Source organism: Lactuca virosa, chromosome 5, assembly GCF_052849685.1.
Source record: "Lactuca virosa cultivar CGN04683 chromosome 5, Lactuca_virosa_CGN04683_v6, whole genome shotgun sequence".
In the NCBI taxonomy this organism is placed as follows: Eukaryota; Viridiplantae; Streptophyta; class Magnoliopsida; order Asterales; family Asteraceae; genus Lactuca; species Lactuca virosa.
Window position 1 is genome coordinate 438,984,242 of NC_136430.1, and position 11,723 is coordinate 438,995,964.

Below are 11,723 nucleotides of genomic sequence, written 5' to 3' on the forward strand. Positions count from 1 at the left end.
GAGTGAAGCAGGTGAAAACCACCCCCAACTGGAGTAATGGGGAGTGGTGGCATTGTTAGTAGTCTGATTTATGCTCTTCGCTCCTAACTCCCCCCCCCCCCCCCCCTCTCTCTCTCTTTATATATATATATATATATATATATATATATATATATATATATATATATATATATATATATATATATATATATATATATATATTAAATGTACAAACATTTAATACACATTATAAAAGTATAGTGTATCACCCATTTTCCAGAATGGATCAGTTAAAGACTTAAACGGGTCAAAGATAAGGTTTTTGGGAAAAACATTATGCCACAACATGGTAGGTGCATGACCATGACTTGGCATGATGTTCAAATGGAACGTGTATCCTAATGAACACCACATAATGATAAGAGGGAGGCCATGACGTGGTGGCTGCTACAACCCAAGCACATAATTTTTTGGAATTTCCTATATTTAAAGTCATTAACTCTAATATTAGGGCATCATCTTCAGCCTCCATCCTTCCTTTCGAAACTATGGCCTCTTCTTTTGTCTTCCGAGTTTTTTGATGGTGTTTTGGTCACTTTAAGGTTAAATGAGGGCTTTGTTGAGCGAATGATCAGCTAGTAAACTCATCTCCATCTCTTGGCGCATCTTCTAGACTTTTGTAAGCCTCCAAGTTCTCACCTTTTTGGTTCATCCTTGGTAGATATAGATTTTGAGCTCTTGTCCTTCATGATATGTTAATATGAATGGATGGTTTCGATAAATTTGGCAACTTTATCACCTCTTGAGGTCCCTTGGCCATCATGTGCTTCAGATTTAGACTTTCATGTTGATTGGTGCCATGCATGGAGTTTTGACTCCATTTTTTACCTAGTTTGGGAGATACAAATATGTCCATAAAGAAAGGATTTTATGGTTCATTTGAGAGCAAGGAAGCCTTCTGTAAAGTTGGAGAAAAGAAATTAATGGATTAAGTCCTTAATGAGAAAACTGACTTCTGGCAGGAACCAGGATGTGGCCAAGGAGGGCCCACGACATGGTGAAGTTCAGCCTCACGGCTTTTTTATCTACACATGCCCACGTCATGGCCAAGAGGTCACTACGTTGTAGTGGTTGTTGTCTTGGTTTACCTTTGACTTTATTGACCGTTGAGCGTTGACTTTAGACCAGTTTGACCTTCGGTCAAACTTGAAGAATTTGGGTTGTTTGAGATTCTTTGTTTGGTCTTAGTTGGTTCGTGGGATTGATAAGTGCAAGGAGCGAGGTTGTTGTTGTGCTTCTTCGGTTCAGGTGAGTCTTCTCACTATGCTACGTATCCCATTGTATATACTTTGTATGTTAGGGCAGTGGTATCGTTAGAGTACGAGTATGCTAGTTGACTAGGATCACTCTTTTTTATGTATGTGCAGTTAGGACACTTGGTGTCATGGTATTGCTACACTAGTTTGGTAAGGTCTTTCCTGTTGATTGTATGATATTGTTCGTTTGAGCAGTGTAAGACATTTAGTATCATGGTATGCTACACTAGTTTGGTCTTGTTTGTAGACTATATGATACTGTTAGGTGTCATGGTTGGTTAGGGTAATGATTGTAATGACTGTAGGTGGTTAAATTGCATAGCCTGAGAACTCTTAGTCTAAATCCTTATTGCATGGTTCTTGTCTGATTTATTGACATCGGGTGGACCACCTGTTCAACTGTCTATCTGATCTCTGACCACATATGATTTTATGTATTGTATGGAAGACCAAGATCTGACCCCTAGCATTGACTTGTTGTGTATGTTGGGTTGGGCCCGTTATATGAGTTGGGTAGGGCCCATTATGTGGGTGGTTCCTGTTATGTATGTGGATGGGGCCCATTATGTATGTTGGGTGGGGAAAGTTATATGGTTTGGGTGGGGAAAGTTATATGATTTGGGTGGGGTTCGTTATACCTTTTGGGCTAGGCCCATTAGGTATGTTTGGGTTGGGCCCGTTATGTTTGATGTATGCTTGTGGTAGGGAGATCAAGTAGGTCAGCTTTAGAGCCGATGACTTTGTGTGGATGCATTGTATAGATAGTGGAATATGTGGTATATTGGGGAAGTCACTAATATTTATGCTTACGAGTGTGGATAAAACTTTTTGCAGGTTGAACGTGAGAAGAGCACGGTAGGATTGTACACACGCATCGAAGATAATGATTTCCGCTGTCCTGTAATTCAACTCTGATAATACTATGGTTTCAAACAAATGAATGTCACTTATTGTTTTTAAGTTAATGGTTTTACTCTGTTAATCTGTTTTCAAATTAAAACTTTCTTTGTAATTTTTGGGACGTTACATATAGAAAGGTGACGTGGAGTGATGACCATTTCCTAGGTGTGTGGTGAGGAAGTGATAGTGACATGGCAACACTTTTGGAGTGGTCAAGTGGTGACCACTCATGATAGCAGGGAGAGCAAAATCGTATTTGGAAACCGAAAAACCGATGAAACCAACAAAACCGAAACCGAAATAGAAACCGATGGTTTGGGTTTGATTTGTTTAAAAACTAAATATTGGGTTCGGTTTCGGTTTTAGGATATGTAAAAACCGAGAAAAGCTGAAACCGAACCAATTTAATGTAATATTAAAGAAAATATATTGTACATACATATATTATAAACTCATTATGTGCAAAGCCAACATAAGTACTAATATGGACTAGTTAACGCTTTGGACAATTGAAATTGAGGTGGCAAGTACGAATCTCCTTACAAGTGTGGGACGATTATGAAACATCCCAAAAATACGGTCCAAAAATTTCGTTTTGAAACTTAATATAAAACCATAAATCATCCATAATCATAAGGAAAACCATGAATCATGTATCCCAAAACATCATATCAAATACTGTGACAAAAACCATATGATAAAAATATCAGAGTCTAGACATCCCAGGCTGAAAATTGTGGTGTGTGCCATGCGATCATCTCGATCCCTTCCCTTTGCTAGTGGAAGTACCTGAAACCAAAACTAAAAACTGTAAGCACGAAGCTTAGTGAGTCTCCCCAAACTACATACATACCATACACATAAAACATACAACTAGGAGATACGGGCCCCGCCCACACTCGGCTATTTCGAGATACGGGCCCCGCCCACACTCGGCTACTATGAGATACGGGCCCCGCCCACACTCAGCTACTAAACAAACATACAGGTATCACACAGACAACCAGTATAACTAAATCTATCAGTCAGGCATATATGCATAATCAAACTAAACTGTGAGATACGAGCCCCGCCCACACTCGGATACTATGAGATACGGGCCCCGCCCACACTCGGCTACTATCATATCATACAACGGTCCAGCCTTGGTGCCTTAGACCCGTTCCTACTGAAGGAAACTCACCTTGCAGGACTGACTGCTAACAACTCTGGCTATAAATTCCATAATAACACTTAATCAAAATCTGATAACCCTACATAGGGTAAAATGACCATTTTACCCCTGGTCAAAGTCAACATTTTGGGTTGACCAACTCGCCGAGTCACCCTTTCAACTCGTCGAGTTCTATAACTCAGAAATCCTGGAATCGCGACTCAACTCGCAGAGTCGCTCCAACGATTCGCCGAGTCCTATCGAGCTGCTCAGTCGCGACTTGGCTAATCCACTCGTCAAGTCCCTCTACAAACTCGTCGAGTTCTACTATAAACTGGAATCGGGACAGTACGACTCGAATCGTCGAGTTCTCTTATGGACTCGACGAGTCCTTCTATCTGTTTGGACATCTTAACAGATTAAGCCCCTATCTTCTAGATCCAAGGTCCTTAGTTCGTTTGGTCACTGGAAAGGCCATTCTAATGGTAAAGTTTCCAACATTACTCGTTCATAACTCTTCTTAAAAGGGTTTAGACAAAACCCTAATTCCTTTAGGAGATGGATCATGTCCAAAAAGCCTTAGAATCTCAAATCCACGCATATAAACCTAGATCTAGGGTTTTAACATCTGATGGACACATAAAGTTCCGAGATTTCCTTCCATGCATGGTCTTTTAGGGCTAAAAAGGCCATGAAGTTGCTTATAAGCTTGCATGGGGCTTGCATGGTCATAAGGTTTGCACCTTTATGCCATGGAACCCTTCCTAGATCCAAGATCTGAGATATAAGTCACTTGGGGTGTCCCAACCCCAAGGACCAAGGTTCTTGAACCAAAACCTTCATAAAATGGTAACAAATAGATCTAAGAGAAGAATGATCAAGTTGGAAACTTCATTACCATAAAATGTAGCAAATGGAGTGTAGTTCCTGGATCTACTCCTTCCCTCTTGAGTCTTCTATCTTCTACTTCTTCCACAAGCAGGGAACCAGACGTTACAATTCTCCCCCACTTGTCTTAGACTTCGTCCTCGAAGTCTGCTGCATCTGAAAACAACTCCGGGTAGTGCTCCCTCATATCCTCCTCGGGCTCCCATGTCCACTCTGAACCCTTACGGTGCTGCCACTGCACCTTAACTAACTCAACTCTCTTGTTCCTCAGCTCCTTCGTCTTGCGATCTAAAATCGCCACTGGTCTCTCAATGTAGTTCAGGCTGTCATAGTGACCATAGTGAGTCCTATAAGTTGTCTTCTGTACATCATCATCCCTGAGTCGCATCTGGTGATACCCTGACTGTAGATCAATTTTAGAGAACCAAGATGCTCCCTCGACGAGTCCTTCTATCTGTTTGGACATCTTAACAGATTAAGCCCCTATCTTCTAGATCCAAGGTCCTTAGTTCGTTTGGTCACTGGAAAGGCCATTCTAATGGTAAAGTTTCCAACATTACTCGTTCATAACTCTTCTTAAAAGGGTTTAGACAAAACCCTAATTCCTTTAGGAGATGGATCATGTCCAAAAAGCCTTAGAATCTCAAATCCACGCATATAAACCTAGATCTAGGGTTTTAACATCTGATGGACACATAAAGTTCCGAGATTTCCTTCCATGCATGGTCTTTTAGGGCTAAAAAGGCCATGAAGTTGCTTATAAGCTTGCATGGGGCTTGCATGGTCATAAGGTTTGCACCTTTATGCCATGGAACCCTTCCTAGATCCAAGATCTGAGATATAAGTCACTTGGGGTGTCCCAACCCCAAGGACCAAGGTTCTTGAACCAAAACCTTCATAAAATGGTAACAAATAGATCTAAGAGAAGAATGATCAAGTTGGAAACTTCATTACCATAAAATGTAGCAAATGGAGTGTAGTTCCTGGATCTACTCCTTCCCTCTTGAGTCTTCTATCTTCTACTTCTTCCACAAGCAGGGAACCAGACGTTACAATTCTCCCCCACTTGTCTTAGACTTCGTCCTCGAAGTCTGCTGCATCTGAAAACAACTCCGGGTAGTGCTCCCTCATATCCTCCTCGGGCTCCCATGTCCACTCTGAACCCTTACGGTGCTGCCACTGCACCTTAACTAACTCAACTCTCTTGTTCCTCAGCTCCTTCGTCTTGCGATCTAAAATCGCCACTGGTCTCTCAATGTAGTTCAGGCTGTCATCAACCTAAATCTCCTCTAGGGGTACCACTGCTGAATCATCCACCAAGCACTTCCGTATCTGGGAAACATGGAAAGTGTTGTGGATCTGGCTGAGCTCGACGGGAAGATCCAGTCTGTACGCTACCTTGCCCACCCGGGCTATGACTCGGAAAAGGCCAATAAACCTATGGCCCAGCTTGCCCCGCTTACGGAACCGAATGACACCGTTCCAGGGTGACACCTTCAGGAGGACCATGTCGCCCACCTGAAACTCTAAATTTGAACGCCTCTTGTCGGCGTAGCTCTTTTGCCAACTCTGAGTAGTCTGGAGCCTGCTCCGGACCTACTGGATCCTATCGGTGGTCTTGAGTACTACCTCCGTACTCCCCATAACTCTCTGACCAGCCTCACCCCAACAAATTGGCGTCCTACACTTCCTCCCTTAGAGCATCTCAAAGGGAGGTCGGTCTATGTTGGCATGGTAATTGTTGTTATACGAAAATTCCGCTAGCGTAAGATACGTATCCCAACTGCCACCGAATCTAACACGCATGCGCGTAGCATGTCCTCGAGAGTCTGTATCGTCCTCTCGCTCAGTCCGTCTGTCTGTGGGTGGAAAGCGGTGCTGAAGTGGAAACGAGTTTTCATATCCTCGTGAAACCGCTTCCAAAATCTGGAAGTGAAACAGACATCTCGGTCTGACACCATCGAGACAGGAACCCCATGTCGTGCCACTATCTCTCGCACATAAATCTTGGCCAGCTTCTCGGCCGATATGCTCTCCTGGATCGGTATGAAGTGGGACCTCTTGGTCAACTAATCCACGATGAACCATATCGAATCGACTCCACGTGCGGTCCTGGGAAGCTTGGTAATGAAATCCATGGTGATATCCTCCCATTTCCACACGTGAATGTCTAGCGGTTGCATCTTGGCGTGCGGTCTCTGGTGCTCGGCCTTGATCTTCCTGCAGGTCAAGCACCTCTCCACATACCATGCTACGTCCCACTTCATACAGGGCCACCAATAATCAGGGCGAATATCTCGGTACATCTTCGTCGCCCCGGGATGGACGGAGAACCTCGACTTATAGGCCTCATCCATCAGAACATGTCGTACTCCGCCCCAGTACGGAACCCAGACCCTCCCATGTAGGGTCAACAACCCTCGGCTGTCATAATCAAATGAGGCCACTCGGCGCACAATCCTTTCGCACTTCTGGAGCTCCTCCTTCAGTCCCTCAACCTGCGCCTCTCGGATCTGCTCCAGTAATGAAGTAATCATTGTCATCCTCTAACTGATATCTCGGATTGGGGCCGCTACCGCCTTGCAGCTCAGGGCATCGGCCACTACGTTGGCCATGCCCGGGTGGTAAAGGATCTCATAATCATAGTCCTTCACCACATCTAACCACTGACGCTGCCACATGTTCAGATTCGGCTGATCCATGAGGTACCTCAAACTCTTGTGATCTGTGTAAATGGTACACCGGACCCCATAGAGGTAATGCCGCCAAATCTTGAGGGCGAACACCACTGCCCTCAGCTCTAAATTGTGTGTCGGATAGTTAGCCTCATGAGGCTTCAACTGCCTCGAAGCATAAGCTACCACATGACCCCTCTGCATCAAAACTGCTCCCATGCCTATGATTGACGCATCATAGTAAACTACGAAGTCATCTACACCCTCTGGCAAGGTCAAAATCGGTGCCTCGCATAATCGTTGTTTGAGGGTCTCGAAGGCTACCTGCTGCTCAAGCCCCCAGCAGAAAACCAACGACTTCTTGGTCAGTCGGGTCAACGGAACTGCAATCTTGGAGAAGTCCTGAATAAATCTCCTGTAATACCCTGCCAGGCCCAAAAAACTCCAAATCTCAGTTGGAGACCTCAGAATCTCCCACTGCATCACAGCCTCTATCTTGGCCGGATCGACCAGAATACCCTTCTGGTTGACAAGGTGCCCAAGGAATTGCACCTCGCGCAACCAGAACTCACACTTGGAGAACTTCGCGAAAAGTCTCTCCCTCCTCAGTGTCTCCAGCACCTCCCTCAGGTGCTCCTCATGCTGCTCCTGAGTCTTGGAGTAAACAAAGATATCATCAATAAAAACTATTACATACCGATCCAGCATCGGTCTGCACACGCGGTTCATGAGGTCCATGAACGCGACTGGAGCATGGTGAGTCCGAACGGCATCACCACAAACTCATAGTGACCATAGTGAGTCCTATAAGTTGTCTTCTGTACATCATCATCCCTGAGTCGCATCTGGTGATACCCTGACTGTAGATCAATTTTAGAGAACCAAGTTGTCTTCACCGTTACCTTGTTCAGCTCCCGGTAGTCTATGCACATGCGATGTGACCCGTCCTTCTTCTTCAGCTCTTGCAGTTGCGTAGACAACTCATGCATCTAGGGAGGAGCCAGCCAATCTGGTGCCTTGGCTATCGAAGCTGCACCAGGAACCAGGTCAATCCTAAACTCAACCTGTCTCTCCGGAGGTATCCCAGGTAAATCCTCCGGTAATACGTCCGGGTACTCTCGCACTACCGGTACATCATCAACTGTCGCCTTACCCTTATCTCGGGTATCCATGACATAGGCGACGTATCCGACACAACCCTGTTGAAGGTGGCGCCTCAACCTCGTTGCTGAACAGAGAATCGGTCCGCGTTGTGACCTCTCTCCCTGAATCACTAACTCTTCCCCACTAGGAGTACGAACCCTCACTAGCTACTGCTCGCATTCAATCACTGCCCTATTGGGACTCAACTAATCCGTACCCACTATAACCTTATTTCCTCGCAGGGGAATAGGAACCAGATCCACTTAAAACTGATGATCGAATAACTGTAGTGTATATCCTCTATGAACCCTCGCGACCCTGACGACCCTATCATCTGTTATCTCTACATCAAGTGGGCAATCCAGCTCCCGCGGAGCTCTACTAAATCGCTTGCTAAGTGCGAGTGACATAAAAGATCGGGTAGCACCCGAATCAAACAGTACAATGGCTGATATGTCGTTCACTAAGAACGACCCTATAAACAAACACACAAACATGAGTACTAATAAAAAATAAATAAGAGATAATAGAGAAGATACATACCCGTAACCACATCAGCAGCTGCTCGTGCCTCCTCTGCTGTCAACTGGAAGGCTCTGCTCTTCGCCACTGGCGCCTCAGCTCCACCCTGACGGCCGTCTGTAATCCTCAATGTAACATGGCAGGTGCCACCACCTTCCATGCTGCTGCCAAACTCGGACATTGGGACCTCTTGTGGCCCCTCTGATTGCACTGAAAGCAAATTAGATCAGATAATGCGGTGGTAAATGGTAATAGTGGTAGAAGCAGCGGTACAATCCTTGCTCACATGTCCAGTTCGGACGCATTCGAAGCAACCCGAACTCCCCGCCCTGCACGTCCCCTCGTGCGACCTGCCACACTTGCCGCAGCGGCCTCGGCCCTGCTGGCCCTTCCCTCGGGAATCTGTCTTGGGCTTCTTGCCCGAGCCCTCTATTCCAGATACCGACTCTGGCTTCCTCTTCCTCTCTATCTCTAAATCAATCTCTCTCTCTCAAGCCCTATCAATCATGTCCTCCAGCGTCTTGCAGCTGGAGCGGCTCACAAACTGTCTAATATCACTCCTCAGCATCTCATGGTACCGAGCCTTCTTCATCTCCTCGTCCGCCACATACTGCAGAACAAGAAGGGCTCTCTCCCTGAACTTGGCGGTGATCTCCGCCACTGTCTTTGTAGTCTGCTGGAGGTCCTGAAACTCTCTAGCAAGTTGTTGCACCTCAATAACAGGTGCAGAATCGGCCCTGAACCTGGTCGTGAAATCACCCCAGGTCATCGCATCCAACACTGTATCATCACCAATGGCTCGTCCGACCTCCTCCCACCAAGCACGTGCCCTGTCCTTCAGAAGACAGGACGCTAGTCTGACCTTGTCCCCCTCGGGACATCTGCTGGTGTGGAATGCGTACGCGACATCAGCTAACCATCTAGTACTCGCAATGGGGTCCCGAGCCCTATGGTAGTCGGGAGCTCCACAAGCCCTGAACTCCCTAAAAGTCAGTGTGCGCGACCCCATCATGGCCGCCACCTCAGTGCGGAAAACACTCAACCTCTCATCCAAAAGCTCAAGAATGCCCTCCTTGATCGTGCCAAATATCACAGGAGTCTGGTCTAGTATGATGCGCGTAATCTCTGAGGAGATGAACTCCATGGTCTGCTCGTCTAGCTGCTCAGCTCCAGAGCCTGAGCCTGATCCCTCACCGGCACCTGTACTGTCGACTGCTGGTCTAGGGCGTTAAACCACCATTCTAAAAAACACATCATAACAAACATCAGAATACTAAACATAACTTGAGGGATCTCAACACTACAAGTTTCCTGGATTCATCTCAGTCGTCCTTGACTCGAGTACGGATCCTCTGCTTTCAGTAGCACGGGCCCATACTACCTTCCACATCTATCTGTACTTTCCTCAAGAGCTGCCTTGACTCCACCAAGTCCCTTCTACTACTACTGCTCTCTGCTACTCTCATCCTAGGCTTGCCCTAGGGTAATCACCATCCCACTCTCTGTCATCAGCTGCATAAGAAGTCACCGCTTTCTTCCCCTAACTAGCTCGCGAATACTATTACGTATCACTCAGACTAGATAATTCTTCGAATGAGAGATCCTACCCTACAACGGTTGGACTCAAACAAGAGCTGCGAAATAGAGCTAGACCTAACCTTCTGAAATTATTTAGTCCTTGCAATATGTAATTTAACATATTCGTTTACTAGTTAGTAAAAGATAGTTAGAACTCCTAAAAGCACAAAGCAAGCAGCATTCGAGCATTGAGTACATATAATCAAGCATATACTAATCAGGCTATCATACTGACTAATATGTACTAGCATGCAGTTCATAAAGTTGATACACATATAACAGGAACATAAGGCATCCTTCCTAGATCCTTAGTCCTAATCTAGCATGCTGTTCTCATAAAGCTGATAATCATATCATAAGATAAACTTGTATGGGTAATTTGGGAGTACTTACTTGAGCTCGGCTGATTTCATGCACCACACCCTTTTCTCTTTTTCAAAGTTCTTTTCTCTTTTCAAAATTCTTATTCTAAAAATGATTTTCTTGTAAAAAATTTCATACCAATTCCTTAGTTTGAGTTCAGACACACCCGAGAGCGTGCCTGAATCCCTCAAACCAAGGCTCTGATACCAACTTAAAACATCCCAAAAATACGGTCCAAAATTTTCGTTTTGAAACTTAATATAAAACCATAAATCATCCATAATCATAAGGAAAACCATAAATCATGTATCTCCAAACATCATATCAAATACTGTGACAAAAACCATATGATAAAAATATCAGAGTCTAGACATCCCAGGCTGAAAATTATGGTGTGTGTCATGCGATCATCCCGAGCCCTTCCCTTTGCTAGTGGAAGTACCTGAAACCAAAACTGAAAACTGTAAGCACGAAGCTTAGTGAGTCTCCCCAAACTACCACATACCATACACATAAAACATGCAACTAGGAGATACGGGCCCCGCCCACACTCATGGAGATACGGGCCTCACCCACACTCCACTAGCTGGGAGATACGGGGCCCACCCACACTCCGCTGGCTCTGAGATACGGGCCCCGCCCACACTCATCTATTTCGAGATACGGGCCCCGCCCACACTCGGCTACTATGAGATATGGGCCCCGCCCACACTCAGCTACTAAACAAACATACAGGTATCACACAGACAACAAGTATAACTAAATCTATCAGTCAGGCATATATCCATAATCAAACTAAACTGTGAGATACGGGCCCCGCCCACACTCGGCTACTATGAGATACGGGCACCGCCCACACTCGGCTACTATCATATTATACTACGGGTCGGCCTTGGTGCCTTAGACCCGTTCCTACTGAAGGAAACTCACCTCGCAGGATTGACTGCTGACAACTCGGGTGAGAAATCCATGTCTGCTGCTCCGGCGACTCTTCGGCTATAAATTCCATAATAACACTTAATCAAAATTTGATAACCCTACATAGGTTAAAATGACCATTTTACCCCTGGTCAAAGTCAACATCCTGGTCAAAGTCAACCTTCTGGGTTGACCAACACGCTGAGTCGCCCTTTCAACTCGTCGAGTTCTATAACTTAGAAATCCTGGAATCGCGACTCAACTCGCCGAGTCGCTCCACCGACACGC